Below are 27805 nucleotides of genomic sequence, written 5' to 3' on the forward strand. Positions count from 1 at the left end.
GGAAAAATGCATAACAATTTTAAATCTATAATCTAGAATGTACTACTAGAAATCATTTGTCAGGCCAAAGATAACTAAGTAAAATTCTTTAGGAATGTCTGAGAAGTATAAAGCCTATACTTTCGTTAAAAAGTATACTTTAAATTCTCTTGCTCTTCTGTTCTTTCTGTGAAATCATCTCTTAGCTGGATGTTCCCAAGAAATTTAATTTATTGAAATAATAGAGAATAGTTTGCAAGTAACATAACCATCAATTGCCCTATTTTGTCTGTGTCTAAATCAGTACTAACCACCATCCCCCACAAATAGTGATGCTTTTCAATTCATGGCTTTGAATTAATGAAAATGTATGGTAGTTATTTAAGGGTGCTAGCTAATCTTATTTAGTAGAGCACTAAAAAGAACATGTTATAAGTTTACCAACAATAAATTTGGTAAACTTATAACGTGGTATAAATTTGGTAATTTAGATCCTGGAGTTTTAACATATTTAGATAAGTGGCTCTGAGGTGAGAAAAACTGTACTGATGGAGAAATGGAGGCATATTTTCTAATATACTTCCAGCAGCACAAAGAGAGGTTAACTTTCATGAGCAATCGTTTTACATCAGAGACTATCTTAATTGCTTTATTTGTCTTTTCTTCATTAATCCTTATTAACAATCCCACGAAGTGGGAACATTCTTATCCTCGATTTATGAAGCAAATAAAGATTCTAGAAAGTAAAGATCTTGCCGAAGGCAAGCAGTTGATAGGAATTCAGTCAGTTTGACGCCAGCGCTAAATGTTCCTGCAATCATTGTGCAATAAATAGATCCATGAGGTTAACTGCTGAGACTTCCCAGGGTGACACATCAGGAATAGGAGGCTTTTTTTTGATATTATTTGTATTACAGTTGTTCATCAGGGTATAAAGAAGAGTTATTCCAGGCGCTGAATAGAAATCATTAATTAGATTTCAATACTTCCAACTGCGAAACACTAAAATTAGAAATCAAGATACTTTTACCTTCCCGGCCGCTAAAGACAACCGCAGATGTTCAAGTTCACCTCTCTGGGTGTTTTCTCTCAAAAGTAAATCTGAACAAAAACAAGCAACACACACACACACACACAACACACACACACAACACACACACACAACACACACACACACATGCACACACACACACATACACTCAAAGACAAAGAATGTAACTACTTCAAAATAAGTATGACCGAAAAAGAAAAGGAAAGCTTTACAATATATCCCATCAGGCCCTCGCTCTCCACGCATCTCCCGCAGCCGAGTGCAGGGCAGAGGCGCTGACTGAGGTGCACAGCAGACGGTGACACAGCAGAGCTGGAGTAACACACCAGACGGGTGCAAAGTCTGCCGTAAGTGTGAAGCAACGGACCCAAGTCATACATGAAAGCCTTGTTTCATTTGTTTGGAAATAGGTACCAGCTACACCCACCACCAGGTAACATCTCAGGAAAGCAAACGAGAGAATACAAATATAAAAATGACGTCTCTAAGGGGCAAAACAATCACTGGCAGTAAACTTTCTCTTTAAACTCTGAGACCATGTCACAGTGTCACATGCAAACTAATTTGAATGATATTGAAATTCAAATAGCAAGTTGGCAAGCGCGGTGATAGCAATTGCTTTAGGCAAGAATCATCAATGGATGCAACTCCGAGGATTCAGTGAGACAAGAACAGTACGTGGTCTCAAACACTCCCCAAGCAGATCCGCGTTAGTTACAAATGGGGTCACGAGACTATTTAGTAATTTTGCACCATACCACTTTGCAAAGTGATCAAACTGAAGCAGAGAAAAAAGCCAATGTCAGATGGGTTTGAAGTCCAGAGAAAGGTGGGACATCGCTTTGGTCATATTTTTGCCAGCAGCACACTGAGTTTAGCCAGAATGAGACAGCAGAAAAAACCCAATGGATGCGTGTTTTACAAAATAATGGTACTCTTAAAAAGGAGAGAGTAGGCCAGGGACATAGCTCAGCAGCACAGCGCCTGCCCAGCAAGCACAAGGTCCTGAGTTCAATTCTTGGTACCCAAACAAATAAATAAATAGATAGAGACAGGTAAGATAATGACTCAGAGATAGTCCCAGATAACAAAGACATGAATAATGAAATGTATCCTGGATTAAATTACCCCCAAAAGAACAGTTTTAGAAGGACCATTGGGAAAAATTCAAATGAGGTCTGTAGACTGATAGACTCACCTGGTTTTGATAATGAAGTGTCATTATGGAAGAAACTACCATTCAAAGTAGTTGGGTGGCAGATTTACAGATGTTTCCTGTAATATCTTCTGCAAGGTCTGATTTTATTTCAAACAAAGAAACTGAAAATTTATTCCTTATTAAGTTTTCAAATCTAGAAATTTATAAAATATTAAAGTTAATTTTACATTATGGCACAAATTTAAGAACTGCACCAGTGAACAATAAAGTAAACATAGATAATAATTTATTAAAGTACTTACTTTTTTGGGGAGATACAAAGGAAAAATTTACGATTAAAATATGTTTTCATATGCATTTATGGATATATCCATAATTCTATATAAACAACATTTTGTTACGTGAGATGGGAATAACATTTCTAAGTGAAAAATGAAGACGATTGGTAAAGTATATTTTAATGCTCTTTAGAGGTTGAATTTTTTGGTCAGCTAACTAATCAATGAAAATTTATGTCATCTATAACTATCTAAATATTTTATACTATTATTGAAATATATTGGGGCTGGGGATTTAGCTCAGAGGCACAGCGCCTGCCAGGCAAGCGCAAGGTCATGAGTTCGATTCCCAGTACCAGAAAAAAAGCCAAAAAAAAAAACAAAAAAAAACAAACAAAAAAAGAAACATATGCATAAACATATACATAAGACATAAATATATCTTTTTTTTTTTTTTGCTTTTTTTCTTTATCCGGGAACCGAACTCACCACCTTGAGCTTGCCAGGCAGGCGCTTTTGCCACTGAGCTAAATCCCCAGCCCCAAGACATAAATATATCTATAAGACACACTACAGTAGTTTTGCATTGTAAAGAACAAAGTGTTTCTACCAAATTATCTCCTGACAAGCTTTGAGGGGAAGCATTTTTTTCCAACTTATAGGGAAATAATAGGTCATTTGGGAACTTGATGAATGCTTTAGGTGTTCACTTGCATTTAAAGAAAGCACATAAAAATGCAAAGGTGTATTTTCTTTGGGGCAGCTGACTCCTGTGAATCCTTATTTATACTATCACTGTGAATTTAAGAAAACTATAGAGTTCTAAATATTCTAAACAAATCTGGCTGCTAATGTAAGTAGTAAAAGGATCTGAAATCTATATTTTAAAACATGTTAATTAAGGGTTAGCTCGAGCTGACAAATTATGGCATGCCAGCTCTAAGCAGTTAATTAGACTACGAAACAACAACCTTCATATCCATGCGGACAGCCCACCAGCAGGTGATCGAGTTTAGCTTCCACTGCTTCTCATCATATTTAGAGGATCTGAAAACTATACATTATGGAGTTAAAGCTGCAGTGTAATTGGTATGCATGAAACGCAGGGGATTTAAAAGTAAATCACCTGATAAAAAGAAGATTTTTAAACAAAGCTTTTCCTTTACTTTTTAAGAACTAGAACTATACAGTATAAACTAAGAAGGCAAAGTGTGAGCATATACAGTTTGTCTATAAGGTCTTTTTTTTTAAATTGGCAGAATGTAAATCAATATTTATTGTGGAATCGAGAGATATTCTGCTTAAAACAATACTGTGACACTCCATAATGTAAACACCTCAGTGATGAGAAATGCACAAACAGAACACCATCTACCTACATATTTTAGAGAGGCAGCAGCAAAGCATCGTCATTTCAACAGAGTGATTGTCAGGATTGGCACTAAACAATGTGTGTCAACAGCACATCAAGAAATGTCATATTTTAACTTGAGCATGGAGAAAATAGACACAATCGCCTTAAGAAATACAGGAGAATTTCAATGCAATACAGGAAATTTACCATTTCAATAAAAAACAAATGTGGAATGATCTCACGCCATAATACCATAAAATCTTTGACCAAGTTCTGCTATATGCATAGGTTAGAAAGTTAGGGGCTGGGGATTTAGTTAAGCAGCACAGTGCCTGCCCGGCAAGCGCAAGGTCATGAGTTCAATCTCCAGTACCAGAAAAAAAAAAGAAAAAAAAAAAAAAAAAAAAAAAAACAAAGTTGAGGTTATAAACAGATGTATATTTAAAAATTCTTTTATAGCTGGGATAACTTGTTAGCATATACTAAAAATGAAAGTAACATTTTCTAGAAGCATATAATGCTGAGAAAGAATAGCTATGTGGGTTATTTTACAATTTTTATTTTCTACAAAATAAAGCAGGGAGAAATCGCCCAGAGTTCCACAGCATGGTGTCACTCTTAGGAAAGTGAATTTGCTTGTTGTGCCAGGGTAATTACTGAAAGTGCCCCTTTTCTTCTGAAAATGTCCCAGTTGAGACAATAAGTAACGATATGATCTCTATCCTGTAACTTACAGAAGGGGACATAGGCGACCCATCAGAGCAGAGGAACCGCCCACTAGTTGACAGCCAGCCAATCACTGTCCTCATTAGTTCACCTTTATGTTTTAGGCCAATGCCATTGGCTTCATCTCATGCCAATTAAAGAAGAGAATTCCATGTTTTGGAGAATTAAACAAAACAAAAGCAACCTGATTCTACGAGAAGCTTGTCACTAACACTACGGTCAGCTCACCAGTAGTAATGAAAACTTTTAGAATTGTTGGTCAGACCCTCCATCATGTGCTGATTTTCCATGTGAGAGTCTGAGCGACATGAGCAGGGAGGATCGCAAGGTGGAGCCTCACCTGGGTAATTTAGCAGACTAGCCAAAACCTGCCTCAAAATGAATCAAATAATAAAAAACATGTCTGGGATGTAGCTGAGTGTGAAAACTCTGGCTTCAATCCTTGTTACAAAAAAGAAAAGAAGAAAAGGATTCTAAAAGATTCATAAACCATTTCAGTCAGAGGTCGAGGTCACAGGCCCCTAGGTGAACTATATACAAGTCCAAGCTTCCTCCCACTCTGGATACTTAGGACTACCAGCAGCACCAAGTCTGTGCTCCTCTGGACTGCAGGTGCCTGAGCGGTTATCATTTCCAACATGAAAATGGAGGAGTCGTTTGTAAGCTGAAATTATGATGAGTTGAACATAGAAGATTTTGCTACCTGCGGTCTCCATGGGGTCTCTCAGTTCAGATCGGCATCATGGACATCCTCACGGTTACACAGGCAGTTACACATAAGCCAGGGTATGCAGCAGTCAGGGTGAGTCTCCTCAGTTTGGTTCTGGGACGTACACCTGTGAGGAGGGTTCTTGCACACTGGACCAGTCTTTCTTTAGCAAAACATCTTGTGAACCATACTCTCCTTTTCACTAGAGACGCAGTGTAACAGAACAAGTTTGACTTTTGTTCACAATACGTGTTGAGCTAAAGCCTCCAATTCAGTGAGCCAATAGAATGTATTTCCATCTCCCACACCAAGCACAGGTCAGAGATGAGGCTGTGGAGGTCAAGTGCCCTAGAGGGAGAGTGCACAGTATTATTTTTCAAAGGAATATTTGCATTAAAAGCCTTGAGCTGGATTCAGATTTTCCTTTATGATTTCTCAAACTAAATAATCATACGAGTATCTTTAAGAAATATTCTTAATAAGAGTAAATTTTCAAACTGTTGCTGTTTGCAAGCTACATTCCCAATTTTTTCCAACCTTCAGATAGAGAGAAATGATCCACCCCAGGCTCTAAAATACCTCTTACGATCACCACATGCACAGAAATCATCCAAAGAGCAGACAGGTATGGCAATTAATAGCTAGTGAGGACCAAAGGGAACGGCAGAGCACACAATAAAGAAAGCCCCTAGCATCTGCAGTAACGTTTCAAAACTCGTGGGGCTAGGGACGAGGCTCAGTGACGGGGCACGTCGCCAGCCTGCTCCAGGCTATGGATTCAGTCCCTCAAATCTGAACACTGCTATAAAATACAGATATGATTTTTTAAAAGAAAAAAAAGCTATTTTGCTTTTGGGCTAAAAATTTACCCTAATATCTTAAGGTGAGTTATGTGCAAAGAATTCCGATAAGGTCAAATCCTGCAGAGGCGGCCTCCTGTTTCCAGTGGGTGAGAGCTATCATTAGTTCCCCACTGCGGCTGAGAAACACAAGGTGTCACACGTGAGCTGACGAGGCGGCCCCGGTACTGAAGCTTCTGGGTCTCCTCCCCGAAATCCTCTTTGTCCTTCATTTTCCCTTAAACTTCAAGGAGGAGATTTGTCAAAAAGTTCCACTGTTTGCCTCAAGACTAGATCCACCAAACAGGAACATAATTACCTACAAATCTTCTCTCTGACATTTCAAAAACCAGTTTCATTTCAAAATCATATCACATAAGAAGGACTAACACTAGAACCCCGCACCCAGAGCCCAGAGGAGCTTCCTTTCAGGCTGCTGTCCGCTGCAAACGTTCTCTTCTAAAGCTCATCTTCTCCTCCTCTAAAATTGCCGACAGCCACCTCCTCCAATAAAGAGGGCCTTTCAGCCTCAACCACCTGGCTGTTTTTTGAGCTGCATTCACTATCTGCCTCCTGTGTATGCGTGCACGCCGACAACTTTCTGTTTTTCTCTTCTTACCCAGGCTTTTGTCCCAGAGATATCGGCCATGGAGAGAGGACGGCAGAGATTACCTTGTTTTTGCATCCACAACACTGTCATCTATGTTACGGCTGCGCATCAAAGAGTTCAAATCTGCAAATTCTTTTGAATCTAGTTGTGGTAATCAAATCCTTAGTGGGAGTCGCTACATGCTCCTCTATTGAAATATTGGGTTACCATCATGTTTCAAGTATCGAAAAAGACAAAAAATATACATCAGTAGCTTGCCTTAGAGAATTCAAACTAAATAATGCCTATTCCCATCTGCAGGTTGTATGTGTTGTATTAAATTATTGGAAGCATTCATTATGCAAGTTAGAAATTTTTTCCACATCAGAATCCATATTGAAATGCATTTTTTCGCAACTAGAACCAGATTCCAAAGCCTCTTCTTTTTTTTTTTTTTTTTGGATTTTTTTTGGTTGCCAAAGGAAAGGTGATGATGGTACAATCCATGCAGGAAAAAAGGACAGAAAAACACAGAAAATGGGAAGACATCGAGAATGAGTAAAAGCAGCATTTCTTTAAATTTGGAAATTAAGGGGCTGCGGATTTAGCTCAGCGGCACAGTGCCTGCCTGGCAAGCGCAAGGTCGTGAGTTTGATTCCCGGTACCGGAAAAAAAAAACAAAAAAAAAAAAAATTGGAAATTAAGTATCAAAGCAACAAACAACTTGTGTTGTCACACTCTAGACATTGTTCTAAAATACAAATATGAGTAAATTTTCCATCTTTTAGTTTTTATTCTTTCAAAGGAAAAATAAAACTGCTGGATTCTGTAGTAAATTCCCCACTTGCACAATCAGTCATGAGCTGAAGCAGGATAGGGCCCCTCTGGAGAGCAAGAGGGATCACATTTCTATAAAAATATTAGGCACACTTTCAATTCTAGGTCAGCTGGTGCTGTAATGTAGGTTAGTAACAATGCTGCCAGCAGTGAGGCATAAATAAAAGCCTGCGGTAAGAGTCGAGGCCTAAGAAATAAAGAGAACTCCCTTCCTTTTTTCTTTTGTCTTTCTATTTTCCGTTTAGGCTATCAGCTGTCCCTGCCCTGCTTCTGTGCTCGCTCTTTATGCTCACTTTCCCTGTCGAAATCTCTCTTTCCTTGTGTCTCTCCGTGACCACTCCCATTTCTTCTTTCATACCCTGCCTTGAGTGTCAGTCTCACGCTGGCATCTGTCCTCTGAGTGCACGTAGTACCCCACTTTCATCCAGAAACAAATTTTCACAACTCTGTCTCCAGCAGGGTGACATGCACACACACATACATTTACAAAGCAACAGGAAGAACTAGGTGTTTCCATCTTCCACAAAGTCTAACACATTCCTGGTTTCTAAAGATGAGTTCAATTGTATGTAGGAGTAGATAGAAATAGAGTCTAATGGGAAAAGAGCAGAGTCAGTGAGGATAAAGTTCTTATACTACATGATGAAAAGGAATTAAATTCTCATTTTAGGGTGCTGCAGCGATTCTCTGATGGCATCATCTACGCTCTCTAGCATGACAGCTATGATGTCTATGATTCAGTGATCCTGTTGGCTTTTCCTAGACATTATATCATTGTATCCCTGCATAGTCAAAATGTAAATGCATCTGAAAAATGAAATGAAGCATGATTTCATCCTTTTCTTAGAAAATATATTTCTAAATTGGTTTCCGTGTGTTTTAATGCCTATTTATACACATCAAGCTTACTGTTTGTTAGTTCAAAGATCTTTCCACTTTTAGAATCCCTAGTTCCAAAATTTTAATCAAGTATAACATATATTAGTATATTCTTTGTAAAACGACGATGAATAAATCAGCAATGGTGCTGTGCTTTGGCTTGAAGTGGGCAGATTGCCTAACCAGCCCACGTACTTTCCAAAACTCTTACATCTCTATACACACCTTCTGTGAAACCTCTAAAACTACTCTCCAATAAAGGGTCCTGTCTCCTACTTTGTTGAAAAGATGAAGCACCCAGAAAAGAATAGCCCCAAATCCATACCCAGGGCTGTACATCCACACTCTTGACTCATGTCCTATGAATGCCACGCAGCCAGCTCCTCAGGACCACATGAAATCACAGCTTCAGCAGGTATGTCCCACCATCTCCCCACATCATCACTTATTTCCATTGTTCTAAACCATCTCTACAAATATCATATTATCTCTTCCCTTGGTTTCTGTTGAACTAATTTCTCTTGCCTCCCCACCCTGTGACGAAGCACTAAAATAAACAATGGAGCCATATTTATTCTTGTCAGTCTTTCTCCTTTTTTTCCTCTCTTAAACCCACTTTGATCAGACTTAATATCCTTTAATACCCTGTAAAGCGTTCCTGTCAGTTCCCTTGGTATTGCTAGTGTTTGATAGTGTAAAACCAGGTCTTGGAATCAGAGGAAGACAAAGGCATGCTTGTCTAATCTAACAACTCCAGAGCGTGCCTAACAATTCCAGTTCAAAGTGCATCCTTCTCACTTCTAGTCAACTCTAACATCAACAAAGAAGCAGAGATCTATGAAGAAGCATAACCTAAATTTTATCAAATAGCTTTGACCTTTCTTCATCAATGAATTTATGGGACATTATTGCTTTTAAATTATTGTGTGCACATGTTATTTTTATATGATTAGATGACCTTTGCAAGACAGTAAACGTCTTCCTAACTACTGGTTGTAATTCTAACTAAATGAGTTTGTATTGAAATCATTTTCATACACGTAGGCTAGTGTGGTTCCAACTGGTATTTGATAATGTTCTGGCTAATATAAATTATATCCTATAGAAATTAGTTTCTAGCATAATATTATTTTTATTTAATGTGTTATGTTAAATGTAGATATATTTTAAGTAAATAAATGCTAGGTAAATTATTAATTCACGATTGAACAAAATTATTCTTCAGTGATTAGAGATAAATGATGATATTTCTAACCAGTACATTCATTGAGCACCTACTATGTTAGGGAGCTGTTGAGGGCATTGTTGATTTATGAATGGCTGACAGTATAATGCCCTGAATTCAGCTTGGGAAATAATACAGCAACAAACATTAACTACAAAAATGATCTGGCTTTTGAACTAATAATGTGATATTAGTTTGCATTCACCTGTGTGTTTACAAGATAGTTCTAGCTAAGGAATTTGGAGATCGCTATATATCAGATTCTTATGTTAATCCAGGTATATGTGAAGTATACATTTTCTTGTTCAGTATCAAACCACCTCATATAAAAGATTGCTGTAAAATTTATTTCATTAATAAGGTTTTTCTAAGGTAAATTGACATAACAAATAGGAGATGGATGGGACTCCAAAAGTTTATTTTTATTTTCATTCCTCATGCTATTTCACCTATTATAATTTATGAAGAACTTATTATTTGAATCGATTTTGAAGGAAAGTGGGTTTAACAGAGAGCATGGAAATAAGGGAGAGAATCTGGGGCTCAGAAGGGCATGAGCAAACACAGAGACTGGGAAAGGTAGGGATGACATGGGCAACCCTGGGCGGTTTTCTCTGCTCGCATATTGAACACATGAAGGGAAGTAGGCTGATTTATCCTGAGAAAGTAATTTGTCCCAGGATTATAAATATCCTTGAACTTTGTGGTGAAGCCTGCACTTCGTGCCAGAGGTAACTGGAAGTGTTTGAAGTTTTTGATGAGCTAGAAGAAATGATGTGAGACTAAACTTACGGACCACAGAAGAAGGAAAGGTGGTCACTGGGCACAAAAAGGAAGATACTTAGGATATAAAGCAGAGCAATAAGAATTCCGTGATGATTGATGCATGAGGAAGGGAGTGCAAAGGAAGAGATATACTAGAATAAAGAAAAGGCACATTACTAGGCTTTCATAAGATATTGTGTAAAATCCAAATTGAGAAATAACGCATTAGTTGTTTAACAAGTTAATTATTGCTTATTAAGAATAAAACATGAAATATATTTAAAAGATTAAAAATTTTTCATAAGACTAGAAAGAAAGAAATAATGGAGAATTGAATGGTTAGTCAAGAGCAAAAACTAATATGAGGTCGTATCAAAAATATAAGTAGCTAAACTCCTTCATAAAATGATACATTAGATAAAAATGGACTCTTTATAAAATAAATTAGTGGACTAAAATATTTGGAAAAGATATGAAAGATAAATACCACTAATTGAAAAATATATTAAAAGAAAGCAAGATAAATATTATAAATTTTATGATGCCACAAAACTTTTCAAAAGTTAAAATAGTATGAGAATTTTGAAAAAAATTTCCACAGATAGTTTATGACTCTTAGTTTCTGAATATAATACTATAGAGACAAAACAAGAATTAATACCTCCTCAAAACACTAATTTTCCAACATGAGTATTCATTACTTGAGAACAAATGTGGCAGCCAGAAGATTCATCTCAATTTAAGCTAAAATAATATATTTTACAAAATACATAGCTCCACATCAATAAAATCACTATTACTTTTCCAATCATGTCATTTATACTAGCATAATGTTGCAAATAGGGTACTTAACCTTGGGTCAGGGAAGATAACGCTAAGCTGAGCTCTGACTTTAATTAGCAGGTATAATGATCATACCAATTTCACTGTAAGTTTTCTCCATGTACTTTAAAATGTTGAAGGGTTAAAAAAAGAGGGCTAACTATCAACACACTCTCAGTAAAAGAGATAAAAGCTACTTTACATTTTTTCAACTAATTAAATCTAAAGACAGTACTTTCCTTTGTGAGATTAAGAGTACAAATCATATTCCTAAAAATTCCTGTCCCACTTCAGTTGTCAAAGAAAAATACTTCCCATGATGGGTGATTAACCCTTGTTGATGTTTGTAATTCCTGTGTGTATTTGACTATCAGTTACCCATATCCTTTGCTGTCCAGTATTTCAGTAATAAATGTACACAACTTTTCAATTATTAAATTGATGTACTAAGTAGCTATTTGAATTGCTCCATATTTGACTTTATGTATATAGCTTAACCATGAATATTTATATCTTCTGAACATTTGCAAGAGTCACTCTGGGCCTATAGCTAACTACTGATTTAAAGATAGAAACTTGTTTCAACTTTACTAGGTAGTACAAAATAATTTTCCACAACATTTTGATAGATTTATAGAGTGAGCATTTGCTCCCCATCCTTTATTTGTACACTTAAATTTCTGCCAGTGCTGTGGTTAAATGGAATGGCACTGTGGTATCAATTTCTCACTCCCTAATTTATGGTGACATTGAGAACTTCTGCTGGAAAATAGTTATTTGTTCAAGTAGTTTACCCATGTTTTCATTCTACTTTTCCCTTAATACTTATAAAACTCAGAACTATTCAGAACCTTTTCAATAAAATTTTCAATAAAAATTTTCCTATAGTTATAATCCATCAAATATTATACGTATTTTGTTAGACTAATTCCTCCGTCTGATGAAATTTTTAGTTGCCAGAATAAACGTTGACTTTTAAGAATTATATTTCAAATTTTTTTGGTTGGTAAAAATCTGACTGAACTTGTATGTTGAATTTTTGTCCAAACTTTGCTGAATCATCTAATCCTAATTATTTACCTACATTTCTCCTTGTATTATTATGCCATGTGAAACCAAGGGCAATGTGATTTATTTTCTTTCCAGTGTTCTACTCCATAGTGAATGCGTCCCCACAAGCAAATCTAACTTGGTCATGATTTATTATTATTTTTCAATAAATTGCAGTTCAGTAACTAATACCCTGAGAATTTTGTATTTCTGTTTTCTTGCGGTGCTTGTAGCTCAGAATTTCTGATTGACTTCTCCAGACCACCCTTATGTGAGTCTCATAAAATCAGCTAGCGATCTCTTTTTGTACTACTTTCTTTAAAATAAAAAAAAAAATCAGGTAGTGATTGCTCACGTTTCTCTTGTGATAATTTGCATGACATCATGATTTCCCTTTTTTCAGTGACATCCAGGTAATAAACTTCTCACCATAGTCACCTCTGCCACACCTGGCAGTGCGGGCTTTCTTCATTCTCTGTGGGCTTTATTTGACTCATCACTTATTTTCCCTTGATGAACTCAGCCAGAAATTAAGCCATTATTTTTGTTTTATATTTGAGAATCACTTTAATAATATGATCTTAAGTATTTTTCTAACTCATGAAATTTTCACTTTTTTCTTCCTTTTACTCTCTACATTTATTTATTAATTTTCAACCTCAACCATTCTAAACTTACTATTTCCTGTAACATTACTGTAACTATACCCCACAAAAACAGATATGGAATGCTTTTTTTATTAGCAGTTCTAAGTATGATATTCATCATGATTTCAAATTTATCATAAATGATTTCCTATTTTATTTCATTGGTAATAATAGGTGGAATTTTTTTACTCTCTTATCACTCGATTAAACCAAAGTACGTTGTAGTCATTAACACTATCTGAAGGCAAGCAGCATTAAAATGTGAATAGATGAACTGGATGTTACAAAATCCATCTTGAGAAAGCACTCACAGAGAGGCAAGGAAATGGATGCTTTTAATTGCTGTATCATGCAATACTTCATGTCATATATGCATCATTTCACAATCAATTTTGTGTTACAGCTCATAAATTGTGTTCTCGTATTTAAAAGCATTTTTCTTCCATTTATACAGTGTGATTTGTTTCTTGTCTCCTGGATTTCCTGGTTAAGAGAGATGGTTCCTGATCTTTCTACTTTCTAAAGGCACGTAGGGATCTGAAAACATGTTCACTCCATCGCACAAGCTTTCTTTTGTTCCACTTTGATTTTTATTTGGTTCAGTGCACATCATAATTTCTCTTCTAGGTCTTCTTTAACCCATTCTGTGCTTTCTAGTTTCTAAATACTTGCTGGTTCTTTTAAAAATGACACAGCTTTTTCTTTGTTTTGTTTTGGTTTTTGATTTTTTCTGGTACCGGGAATCAAACTCATGGCCTTGTGCTTGCCAGGCAGGCGCTGTACCGCTGAGCTAAATCCCCAGCCTGACACAGCTTTTGATATTCACCATAATTATGTTTGCCTACAGACTTCTCTCTATGACCTGAATCCTTAGAACTTGTCTTATGCTAAAACAGGTCATGTTAAGTTTTTCATGCTCACTATATAAAGATACCCAGTCTACTATTTTGGAGTAGACTGTTCCACTAATGTAAATTGGATCAAGATTATCTGATAGCATTGCTCTGTTCCTGTGTATTATTATGGATTTTCTACAGTTTTTCTGTCACCTGTTGAGAGCAGGGTATTGAAGCCACAGATGTAACTGTGGCTTTATCTGATTTTTTTTGTTCGATAACTTTTGCTTCATTTCATGCATACAGCTTCAGGATTGCTGTCCTTTTGATAAACTGTCTATTGCTACATAACAAAGCATTCCAGCATTTAATGGTGTAAAACCTTTTTAATTTACAGAACATATAGCAACTGGCTTCCCAGAGGATGGGCAAAAAATGACCCAAAACAGAATCAGCTCACCATAACACCCTAACCACAGAAGCCAAATCATATCACTCTGCTGTCTTCTCTTTTGTAGGAAAAAGTCAGTAAATTCAGCCCACACTCAAAGCAGATGATTACAGAACGTGTGAATGCCGCGTGGTAGGCAGGACTAGAACCCGGATGGATCTTTAATTAAACATAGAGTCAAGAAAAGCAGTCAAGAAGAGAGGAGTCAGAAGCCACTCATCCATGTCAGAATGTGGTTTTCTGCTCTAGAATTTTAATCCCTGTACTCTTTTCTGGCTTTTTCAGGATTCTGATGTCTTAAAAACATTGCTTCTGTAACATGTGTGATGGGAGCAATAGTCTGTGTGTTGGATTTACTGTAGTCACCTTGTAAACCCCAGCTGACCTGAGTCGGCATGATGCTGGATGTGGATGGCCCACCTGAAGACTGTTGCCAGCAGCACAAAGGCAGAACTGGAGGGGAAGACGGTGTGCTGTTGATTCTCCTGGAGGAGCGTCTCATGTTGGCTCTCCTGAAATGAATTCAGCTGTTCTCATCCTCAGAGGAGCTTGAGTCCTCGCTGTCGCTGAGGACGGCTGTGGTTCTTTTCAGGGGAGCCCTGGTCTTTACCTTAAGCATCGCTTCCTGGCCCCAGTGCAGATCCCTCAGCCTGCTGGCACAGATCTTTCATCCTGCTGGCACAGGGTAGCTCCCACAACTGACCTTTGGGCCTTTCCAGTGCAGATCCTTCATACAGACTTGCATGAGACATTGTCGTGGGCCCTAGGCCTCCAGCTGGACGCAAGGACAACACTGCCATGGGCTCAAGGTCTTCAGCTGGACTCACGCAGGACGTTGCTGTGGGATCCGGGCTCTAAACTGCATTCTTTGGTCTCTAGTGTGTGGACAGGTTTCCTGCACTGTTCTGCATTTGATTCTTTGGGTAAATATTATAAAATAATCTTACAAATTTTGTGTCCTGTATTAAATCTATCCCCTTGTAAACCCTGACTACAACAGTATGCCATAGCCTGCTGCTTCCTAGACAGAATTGAAATGTATTTTAATTAATATATTCTTCTGCTCTAAGAATTCAAACTGACTGCTTTTCCTAGCCCTCTGTTGAAGTTTTATGTTCTCTTTTTCTTAAATACAGTCTGTTCAAAAACCATATGCACACTTTAGCAAGAGAAAAGCTTGTATAAATACTGCAATAATAAATTTATTGGGACAACATGGAAATCCTAATGTGCATGTGGACAAGGTAGTCAGCTTACCTGGAGTCAGTGTCTGGCTGTATTAAAATATTTATACTTTTTTTTTCCTGAAGTATGTATTCATATTTCGGTGGACTCTATGTTTTCAATATCCTTATATTTCTAAAAATATATTTGGAATACTCTACCGATGTCTCTAAAAGTATAGAGTGTAGTTCAGCTGAACTGGAAAAAATTCTATTTTTGAGATTAGCTATGAAATAAAAGCAGGAATCTATATATGTATGAAAACTCAAAAGATGGCTCTTCTTAAAAATTTTCCAAATTATATTTTAATAATTTATTCTTGATTATATCAGTCATAACAAGAAAATATTATTAAGTGAATGGTGAACCCAAATCAGACTAAATATGTGAAGGTTTTTTCCCTCAACCATTAGTGGGTGTTCAGGATCTCGGCACACACAGTGTATTGTACCTGCCGTCTATTCTAAGAAAGAACATTCTCATCAAAACAAGGAGCAAAATATTATGCTTTAACAGCGGAGCCTCTGCATTATAACTTCTGTCCACCTACTTTATTTATGGGGCTTTCAGTTCCTCTTTCATCCTTTGTGCCATAGTATGACTGCTTCTGTGTTTGGTATGTTCCCTCCTTTTGCATCTTCCAGTACCTCTGTTGGATGGTTCTGCGCTCTGTTGATAGCCCTGCGCTGACCCCGTGATCATCCTGCGTATGTAGAGCTTGCCATCCGTGTCCATCGCAGCCTGTCTCTTGCACGTGTGCCCTCTTGGACTGCAGGAGCTAGAAAGCCAGGTGACATGGCCTTAGCTCCCTGGATTCTCACATAAGTCTAGGAAAATGCAAGCCCTGGGTTCAGCATTGAACCAGCTAGAGGGAGAAAAGCAACAGAATAGGAAATGCCCATTTTGCTGTAAGATGACAGAAGTTTCAGCATTTCTGATGAGGGCAGCTTCTTGACTGTAGCAGCAAAGTATAGTTCTGCAGTGAATGTATGGAGCAACAATTGCTCAGATCTCCAGATGGGCTGTCAGGATTGCTGGCATGGCCACTCCACCAGTTGCTCAGTCCTATTGTATGGTTTGCAAAATTTTTCTGGTAACTGAGAGAAACTATGGCTCATGTCATCAACAGACACAGTGATTGAACATTATTTAACGTTCCATGACAAATTCCCTTCTTTTCAAACAATCTAGAGAGGATCGCATTCTTTATATAAAACCCCTGACTGGCAAGCCCGTGTGTTACCATTTGGTTCAAATGATATTTCTTCTCATTCAATATTTTAACAAAATATTTCATCCTATTTTATGAAAGTCCTCTGCACAGAGCAATGGTGTTCTCACACTGCTAGCATTAACTCACTAGATTGCATTGACATTGTGTCTCTTTAAAATGTTTCCCGAGTTGTCGATGAGTTGCTTGAAAGTACTGTCGTACATTTCATATCGAAATAAGTCAAACTGTTTAAAGTAAGCACATGCTGTATCTAACTGTGGCACGGGTATTTGTCTACTGGCTTATCCTCTTTATTCACCAGTTGCACTTTGTGAATGGCCTCTCAAGTGCTAATGCTCTCCCTTTTTTCTCATTCTTCAAATTAATTCTTTTGTTTAGCTGTACATTCAAATATATAGGAGGAATCAGTGGATTTACCATTCCCCTTAGTAACATGCTTACTTATATTCACAGTAAACTTCTTCCCTAATATTTAAAATTCATTCTGTTGATAGAAAATATGATGATGTAAGTCTAAAGTATCATACTAGTTATTGGCTAGTTCAATAACTCATCTGACCTAATTATGCTGTAAATCTTCAGCAACAAGTTGTACTATTTGCATTGTATAGATCCAAAAGCAGAACTTCTCTACCCTATGTGATTTTAAGTTAATGATATCAGAGGTTAAGAGGTAATTGTAAAAATAATATTAATGCCCAAATCAACATTACAATCAACACCACACCTTCTTATGTCTCTGGTATTTCTGCAGAAGGAGTCAGAGACTGCCGAAAGGTAAAGGAAGCTGAGGCTGGTCCCCAGACACTAATTCAAACCCCAACTCAAACAGCTACATTTCTATCTATTTCATATATTCTGGGTCTTAACAAAGACTCTCTACTCTTGATACCTGGTCTTCATCTCCTGTCTTGGTATCTGATCTTCCTGGTTTACCTACACCAAGAATTTTGTCAAGGCAGTTTAATTAATGTTTCACTTTTACTATTACTGTTTCTTTTAGTAATTTTCCATCCACCAATCGTACCATACTCCTTGGCTGTACATCTCTATGTGGCTATGCTACCTTCAAAACTGAGCTCAGTTTTATACTGAACTCTCTTTTCCTCTACTGCAGTAGTTCCTGTGTAAAAATGCTCTTTACTACATCAACTACAATCATGTTCTCACTTTCTTTAATAATGTCCCCTTAAGAGTTCATAGGAGGAAAGCGTCACCCAGGTAAATTCCTAATCCATCAATGTCTGTTACATTTGAAATATTTTTTAACTCAAAGTATCTCTGAAAGTAATTGAGCTTTGCATATTAGTTGCCTGTAAGTTTTATAGCGTTTGACTCAATAATCTTGTAGCTTTTTAAAAAATAACAGAATCACAAGTAATTGAGATTCAAAAGGCAACATGCTGTCTTAATTTTTTCTTTGTGTAAAATGTCTGTAAGAGAGTCTTATGGGAAATAGGGGGAATACAAGCAGATGTGAGAGGCATTCCATTTACAAATGAAAGTTAACCATTGGGTGTACTAACATAATAGTTATCAAAGCTTTGAACACCTGCTTGTTAAACGGTAGCCTTTATTGCTGAATCCTTTGAGAAATACCTTTTACAAGTACTACTACTTTTATGGCTTTGCTGTAATGTGGTAAACATATTAGTAAGAACTATATAAGTCATTAGGAACCATAACATGTTATTACTGAATGATTATGTTGAATATTTTACTTTGATTTAAGGATAATTTGCTTAGTATTTTATAGTATATTTTGCTCATAAAATCATCATAACCTATTAAGAGCTACCCAAATTGAGGAATCATAACATATACATAGGATTTTTATTTAAGATTATAGTAGCCTTGATGTAGTCTTATATTAGCCCAGAAAGTCAACAGGAGACCCACTGATAATTTCCTTTTAGTGTGTGCATTCTTAGTGGTAAAAACTCTATAATAAAAAGAAACTGGAGCAGAAGGATAAACTGTAACACTTTTCAGACATTGTTCAGGGACCTCAAGTCTCAGACTTAATTGTGTGAGCTTATGTGAGTGTCATAAAAGAGTAAATCGATCCAGCTCTACATCAGGCTGAAGGAATTTTAAAATGGTAGATTGCCATTCAGAGAAGGTACATGAGCTACTAAGAAATCATATGAGTGTTTATTGCCCATAACCCATCCACACCCAGGAAGCAAATACTTCTTCCACGTTCTCCACACTGGAGACTGTCAGTGGATCCGAATATTTGTGCTGCTTCTTGAGTCTCTGCCCACCCTAACACAGTTTAAGTCATTTCATCCTTTCATGACCTGCCACAGAGAAAGGCAAAAACTGAGACTGCTGTGGCTAGGGTGGTATTAATTAATTTGGGCCTTAAATTACACAACTTAAATCAAGACTGATGAAGCAGAGGGGTAGAATCTTCTATTTAAAGCCCAGTTTAGAAGATAAAGTAGGGATTCAAAGTGTCTTAACATCACCCACAGCTATGCAACAGTGATGCCACAGTTATATGATTTAAGCAACTGTGAGACTAGAAAAGACTTAAAGCATTAAAATAACCATTAACTTTCTGATCTACTGTAAAACATTTAATTCTGCTGGAAATGGAACAGGATCCAATTAGGACTTTATTGTTTTGGGAAAACAGTGTAACCTGTATTACATACATTATATGTTGTGTGACCTACCTTTTATATATATTGTCTCATTTAATACTGGGTAGTATCTATTATCTATTTTGTAGACAGAGAAAATGTATCTCCTTCAGTAAGATATATATCCTCTGTATCTCAAGTACCAAAACCAAGAAAACAGATTCCTCTAGGCTTCATGAAACTTAAATCTATTTGGTTAACTCACAGGAGATTGTAGATATCTCTTTGGTGCACATTCCTTTGAAGTAAAAGCACAGGACAGTGGGTGGACAAAGGCTCCATATTCATTCCACAGGGGCCCATATCCTGCCCTTTTATGTACTGCAAGTGTGACTTTTACTCACCTCCCTATAAATTGAAATTAGAAAAAACCTAGAATCTGATTGACCTAATTGGGTGAATAAGTACTTAGAGATAGAAAATAATGTTATCAGAGAACCAGATTCTTTCTAGCTTTCTTACAGAATTCTCTATATAAGATTACTAAACTTATGCATTAGCACTTAGTACAGAACCTATTTTAGCTTCTGTTTGACTTTCCTAATCCCAGCACAAATTTCTATGAGACAATATGACAGTTCTGTAGGAGGCAAACTCCTATCCTTATATTGGATATTTCCATTGGGTTTTGCAAAATATGATTCTAATGCTATTCGTAAGTCAGCCACATGTGCTGGAATTGGTGTTGACTGGAGGTGGGGGAACCTGCTCTCAAGGGTGTGTCATGTCTCTCACAATACACTTAAAATTGGTACTTCTATTTAGTAACTTCTGTCTTTAAAACCAGTTGAAGTCTCATGTACCATGATGATATAACACAAAGGAGAATTGATACAGGATTATTAGAAAGTTTGTTGATATTATTATTTCTACAATTTCAGTGCAAAATATTTTTCAAATCTTATAAATAATATATTACTTATGTATAACAAAGTATACTCTACAAGTTTATTATGCTCATAAACAGTTCCTAAAAATATTACTTGTAGATTTAATTGGTAAAACGTATTTTACATAAATTAAATGGCCACCTGAATATCAAGTTGTTCAACAGTATATAATTCATACACCCAAAAGGGTACTATTAGTAATAAATAATATTAAAGGAATAAGAGCATACATCTTAAAATCTAGTTTAACTTGTAGAAGAAATGTTCCATTTCATTGGTTTCATAATCGTGAAAGAATCAATATCTCTTTCATGACCAATATTTATCATTTTCTTCAACAGTTAATAATACATAATAATTTTAATAATTGAATGTTTCTAATAATGTATGAACTTGTAGTATCTTCATATGTTTAAACTGATACAACAACTCAGTGGATACCTAAAATTGTATTCACCTTGTAGATATAAAGCATTTAAGGTACCACACTTAGAGAGGGATGGATTTTGATTTATATTCAATGCCCCTGACTTGTTCTCTTCTCTGCAGTCTTATGACTTAAACATTTAAAGTAAATGCTTGCATAATTGTGAATGCGATTGGTGAGATTCTACTATATCGAAATTTCTTCGTACCCAACTCTTTACTGCAAGATTTTTGAGAACGGAATTATGTGATAGTCATATTTCATAGCATCTGGCTGAGCAAATAATATACATCATTTCTTGTTAAATATTTTTCTTTAGATGAAAAGCAGTTGGGGCTGGCAAGTCAACAGCTTTGACTCCCTCCTTCAGGGCTGGAGACTCCTCTCGGGCTTCTGGACCCAGGACCATAGAATGGTGGTCACTGTACGAGACAGGGGAGTTAAAACTGTTTGTCTCTCACTGATATTAGCCAGCTAAAGCAAAATACAATTTAGATAGCAAGCCTGAAAGTGTAAATACTTATCTGTTACAGAGCATGCACAAAAATAATCCTTCAGACAGCTATCTGTTCTTTTGTTTCCCTTTTTACTATAGATAAACATAAGATTAAAGTAACATTTGGGACATTTTAATTTACTGACGATTAAAAGCAGACTTTATGCACAGATACGTGTGAGTGTGCTGGCGAGACGGAGGGACACTTGAGATGTATGTGGTGTGTGATGAATGTGATTTATTGATAAACATAAAATGGAAAGAATTAAAGTAAATTAATAGTCACAATAGCCAGCCAGCACGGCATTAATGACACTGACACATAGATAACCTGGAGACACAAGAAGACTGAGGATCCAAGCAAACGTGGCCGACCATTTAGATAACAGAACAATTTCCGTTCTCTTACTCTTTCTCATTACCTGAAATCCAACTTTCTATGAGGCTCCATTACACTCAGAAACATGGCATGTGGACGTAACAGAGTTGAGGTTCTGTTATGTATTGATATTGATCATTTCTGTCCCTGTAAGTTTAAGACAGTTAAAATAAGATCATAAAATATAGCGTTTTGATAACATGTGACATAATAAAATACTGTGAAAAGAACTTTAAATCATTATCTATGATTAGGTTGTTGATGCTACTGATATCTCAGCCTAATAGTATTTTTTTTTGTGCTGGAAGGACAGAATGTGCAGCATAGGTGGAATTGTAGAATAACTGTGTAAAACTGAATGTGAACACAGTACAGTGTATACTTGAACGCATGATGACTTTGTTTCAGGAAAAAAATTCCTAAGTGTCTCCTAAAATATCTAGAAACAAAACTCACTGATAGTAGTAGGGATCCCAAGTGCACTCGTCATGTTAGCTAAATGTCATTTTCTACACAAAAGCACAACAAAACAGAAATTCTAGAAGTATCCAATTCCAGGTTTGGAGTAGAATAGATATAAGATAAACCTCGAAAGATTTGTCAAATGAAAAACATCAAGCAAACTATCAAAGACTGAGTAGGCTTCAAAAGAGTCAGCAGTTAGTGGAAGAGCCTCCTATTAGCCAAAGAATGGAGGATTTATGTTTAGAGTTTAAACGGTCAGAAATGCAGATATGGTGGGGTACACCTGCAGCCTCCACAGGCTACACAGAAACTGCTCTTGGAGGATCATTTAAACCTGGGAGTTTGAGACCACTCTGGACAATATGGTGAGATCCTGTTTCAAAAATGAAAATAGTAATAATAATGAATAATATAAAATTTGAATAGGTGTAGCCCAGGATAATTTTAGAGCAGGGTATGTTACTATATTCAGTGTATGATACACAGTAATGGGTGTATGACATTCTGCGTTTGCCTGGGTCTGTTGAATGTACCCACCAAGGGTGCACACCATGAGCTTTCAGTGGCAATAATGCATTGGTTGGTGGTGGATAACAGTGGAAAAATTATACATTGCTGAGGGATGTATGGAAACTATGTTTCTTCTCAGTTTTTCTGCCACACTAACATAGCTCTAAATAAATTGTTTTAAAAATTTATAATAACTGCATTAGAATTACACAGTTTAAGCTTAAATCTAGGAGTGCTAACATTCTAAATACACGCCAAAATAGGAGTAAATGCAGTGATTAATTTCACAATGTTCTAAAGATTAGTAATTTGTGAGTATAATCTGTTCCCCTTCCTGATTTTGTAAATACAGATTTTTTAGATCAGCATGTACCAGTCTATTTACATTATTTTTTCTGGGTACATTCTGCTTACATCAGCTACGTTGAATCCCTGTGACAGATTCTGTTATGTAAAGCCTGAATATTCACTATTTTGCTCTTTGCAAGTGTCAGTGCTCATGACAAGCTACACAAATATAGCACCTTAAAAATTCCCCTCAACTTCCCTTAGCCTTGTGCTCTGAGGTAGGTCAGAAGACTGTCATAGGAGACATGTCCATCCTATGCCCAGAGAAATTGAGTGCCCTAATTTTTAAAGGCTCAGGACAGAGTAGAATCAGAACGAATAGTTCCTGTACGTCCCCACATCTCTTATTACCACCAGCTCATACTCTTTTTGTCTGATCACACCTCTCTGTAGCTATTCACTTCTCCTCACTTCTTCACCACACACAGTGTGAACGGGGCAGCTCCCTAATTCCTTACAGATGTATTTGATTGTCAAGGTCCTGTGTGAAAGCTTCTGTAAACCAATTCCTTTCTTGTTAACCTGTCTCATACAATGGTACTCAGGCATGAATACAAGAAGGGAAGAAAAGACATTCATTTTCCTTCAAATAGGAATATTTTGTAGGTAATTTTTCTAAGTAGTCATTTTTTTAAAATTTTGATAAATGAAATAGATTTTAATGGAGACATGAAAGCAAAAATTCACATATATATGGATTCTATGCACTGTTTTGATACGTGTACACACTGTAATGTTTGAACCCGGTTGAATCCATTGGTCTCCTCAAACATTTGTCATTGCTCTGCGGTAGAAAGCGTCAAAATTCTTTCTTTTAGTTTTGTGAAATGTGGAACATGTTGTTTTCTGCACTAAGTCGACTGTGCACGAGCTCATCAGAACATCTGCTCCTCTCTGAAACGCGACGTCGTCCCCGAGACCAACCTTTCCTCATCCGTCTTCCAGGCTGGTCTCCCCGCCTGGGTAACCAACATTCTGCTGTCAACTTCTGCGAGGTCCACTCTTGTAGAGTCCACAGGCGAGGGGGATCATGTGGGAACGAGTCATCCCTTTGAAAACTTAGGGATATGGGGAATCATGCATTTATCCTCCCTTCACTTTATGAGCAATGCCTCAAATTCTCCCAGTGATGTGGGGACATTTTCTTGGTAGATATACTCTAATTTATGAGTGAAAATCAAATGAGAAATTAAGAATGTCACTAATTTTCTACCTCTACTGAAATGCATAATCAGGGTCAAATAGTGTAGAAAAGGAGAACCATGCATTCTATCACAGCAAAGCATTCTATTAAACTTTTGCTTGTAGAATTTTAGCGTCATCTGTGGGAGGACTAAAAATGTCAGAGGAGAGCCAAGCAGCAAAATACGTCTCTCTGGGACCTGGAAAACAACTTGGTGAAGAGGTAAAAGGGAATCGGGAGGGCGCAGACAGAAACATTAGACCCTCAGAACAGCTGGAAAAATGGAGCACGATCCAGAAAAAAGAACAAAATAGCCTGGAACGGAAACCGGGCTTCCAGAGAGAAGACTCTGTCTCGGCAGACACAGCTAAGCCTGGAACGGATTGGCAGCTCCAGGGAGGAGCAGTGGACTGGGCTGGTAGCATCAGTCCCAGGAAAAAAACCCAGCTGTGTAAACAGCAACAGCCTGTGGTTTGACTCTGAAAGGCTCTACTTCCTGCTGGGCAGCCTGTTTTTTTCCCTCATGAAAGAGCAACTCAGTCCAGGGTCCGTCATATTTGAGAGTGCTTAATCAGGAGCTATTTTGGGAAGGGATGAATCGCTCAAACGGAGCCACAAAACAACTGCAGGATCATGATGCTCAGGATTCCTGGGGGTACCCTGCCACTGTGAGTGTGGGAGATGGCCAAGAAAAAGTTTCAGGGACGGCATGGGCTGGACACAGATGCCCTGGCAAGTGTAAGCTAAGGACAGAAGGTTATAGGTCGATCGATCTCTATATCAAGCACAGAGCTCAATGGCCTGTGAACGGCCTCAATCAAAAGACACAAATTGGCAAATTGTGTCAATGTATAAAACTCAATAATATGCTGCAGACAAGAAACACATTTACCCAAAAAGAAGTTACAGGATAAAATCAAAGGATACCAGACAGTAATCCATGTAAAGAGAGTCCAAAGGCAAGCCAAAGGTGCTGTCACACTTTCAGACAAAGTCGCATCCAAGCCAAAACTTACCAGAAGAGGCTAAGAACGTTGCTACACAGTCTTCAGGGAAGAAATCATTACAAAGAGATAACAGTTATAAATACATAAACACTGGCATATCCAATTCCATAAAACAAACAGTACTAGACATAAAAGATGAGATAGACATCAACACGATTATATTAGGTGACCCCAGTAACCCACTGATACAAATAGATCAACTAGCCAATAAATGAAGAAAGAATTGTCAGAGCCAAGCCACACCTTCTAACAAACAGACTTAACTGATACCTGTGCAGGGCTCCACCCAACGACGGAAAACACGTTCTTCTCAACAGTGTATAGAACTTTCCCCTAAATCAAACATTTGTAGCTCATAATGCATGCTTAAGTCAGTGCAACATCCATTAATAATAAAACTTGAAAAATATAGATAAGAACCTTTTCTGAATCTGATAAAACCCTTTTATGAAAAACATAGTTCCAATGTCATATTGGTATGGGAAAGGAAATCAAATCTATGCCATTTTGTACTCTAACGCCATTTTAAAGCTTAAGTTTTCATTTTCTTAAGTTCCTGTTTCTTGTAAATGTTGTAACAATTACCTCACCCCGTACCACCCCATGCTTTGTCAAAAGATGGCTGGTTACAACCTATACCCCACCCTAATGGAAAGTACCCCTTGTTCCCTACATAAAATGTCAACACCTTTGTTCCTTTGTCACAAGCTAAGCCCGTGCCTTTTTCTTTGTTTGTTGTTGTTGTTGTTGTTCTTGTTTTTTCCCCCTGGTACCCGGGATCGAACTCACAACCTTGCACTTGCCGGGCCGGCGCTGTGCTGCTGAGATAAATCCCCCAGCCCCTAAGCCCATGCTTTGTAGGAGCATTTCTGTAGCTGCACCAAATCATATCAGAAAAAAGCCTAACCACCCCCTTTAGACCTAGAATTAAAACTGTGTAAATATTCTTCCCTCTTGCTGTTCGGAATGGGTGTCTGATCCCTTGCTGGGTGCTGACCACGGGCTCAACTTGCTTGTCTCTGCATCCAGCCTCCACAGGAGACTCAATTAAATAAATGCATTTGCCACAACAATATGAAATAGGAAAATTCCCTAGAAAGTCAGGAACAAGACAAAGATGTGCACCATCATCACTCCTATTGAATATAGCACTCAAGATATTAGTGAGACAAATCAAGTGACAGAAAAAAAAAGAGATCCTTATAGGAAAAGAAGACGTCAGATTATCACAAAGTACAGATTAGATGATCCATTATGTAGAGGATCGAAAATATTTGACCAAAAGAATTTCATTACAAGAATTAATAACAAATACAGCAATATAACAACACACAAAAATCAATGGCCTTCATGTACACCAATAATGAACCCATTGAGAAGGAAATTAGGAAAATGACCAACATAGTGAAGGGAGAATCTATAGAATGGGAAAATCTTTCCCACCTGTTCCTTGGGCAGAGGCGCAATAGCTGGAATATGTAAAGAACCTGAAAAACAGAGATCTCTCCCAAATGAAAGACCCAATCAAAGAAGTCCAGTTGAAATATACAGACACCTTGCACATGAAGTACAAATATTTAATACATACCATAAAAATTGTTCAGTGTCTCTAGTCGTTACAGAAATGCAAATTAAAGCAACATTGAGGTTTTACCTTACTCTAGAAAGAATGGATATCATCAAAAAATCTAATCATAACAGAGAGAGACTATGAGGAAAAAGGAACCCGTCTACATTGATGGTGGGAATGGAAACTAGTAATGCCCCTACAAAATTAGTATGGTGTTTCCTCAAAAAACTAAACATAGAAATTCCCTTTGACACAGCTATTCTTTTTGTAAGTTATTTCCTGATAGAGTTACAGACATATTACCATAATACATCCTTAGACTATTTATGGAAGTATGACTCGCAATAGCTTAATTTTGGAAGTAGTCCATATTATGTATCAATAGATTAATGGGCAAAGATAGCGTGGTATTTTACACAATGAAGTACTACTCTGCCATCACTAAGGATAAATTTGAGTCTTTTTTAGGAAAGTGGATGCACCTTGAGACTATAACATTAAGCGCAATAAGTTAGACACACAAACATTTTTAAAATTTATTTTAAAAATAAAAGAAGGAAAAAATTAACAAACATCTATCCACTTACAAAATAGCACAAGAACAATACAAACAATACAGAGTTACAAAGTGATAGGAAATTAACAATGGTTGTTGTATTACATATTGATATCTTCAAAGTGGTTTCTCAGGAAAACAAACAGAAACATGCAGGATTGATCAAACAAGTATTCATTAACTGTTCCTTTCTGTAAAACAATAGAAGACAGTAGCTCAACTATGTTAGCTCTCCTGTATATACATATGTACATATTTTCCCTTTCTTTCTCTTTTCTTTTCCCACACACCCATTGCCCTTTACTTTTGAGCATTTTCCTTTCATTTCACAATGTTTATCATACCTCCTACTTTTTATTCACTCTTTCAGGTTCTTACACTAGTGAGACAATACATTGCTTACACATGCAGGTCTGATTTATTTCACTTATGAGTATGGTCTCTAGTTGTGACCATTTACCTATAAAAACCTCAAGTTTATCTTTGTTTATAGCTGAGTAATATTCCATTATATAAAAGTACCGCAATTTTTTTATCCAGTCCTCATTGGATGGACATTTGGGTTGCTTCCACAATTTAGCAATTACAAATTGTGCTACTATGAACATGAGTGCACATATATCCCTGTGATATGATGTTTTCAGATCTTCTGGGAAAATACTCAGAAGG

This window comes from Chinchilla lanigera, unplaced genomic scaffold (genome assembly GCF_000276665.1).
Source record: "Chinchilla lanigera isolate Chin_1 unplaced genomic scaffold, ChiLan1.0 scaffold00070, whole genome shotgun sequence".
NCBI classification, from domain to species: Eukaryota; Metazoa; Chordata; class Mammalia; order Rodentia; family Chinchillidae; genus Chinchilla; species Chinchilla lanigera.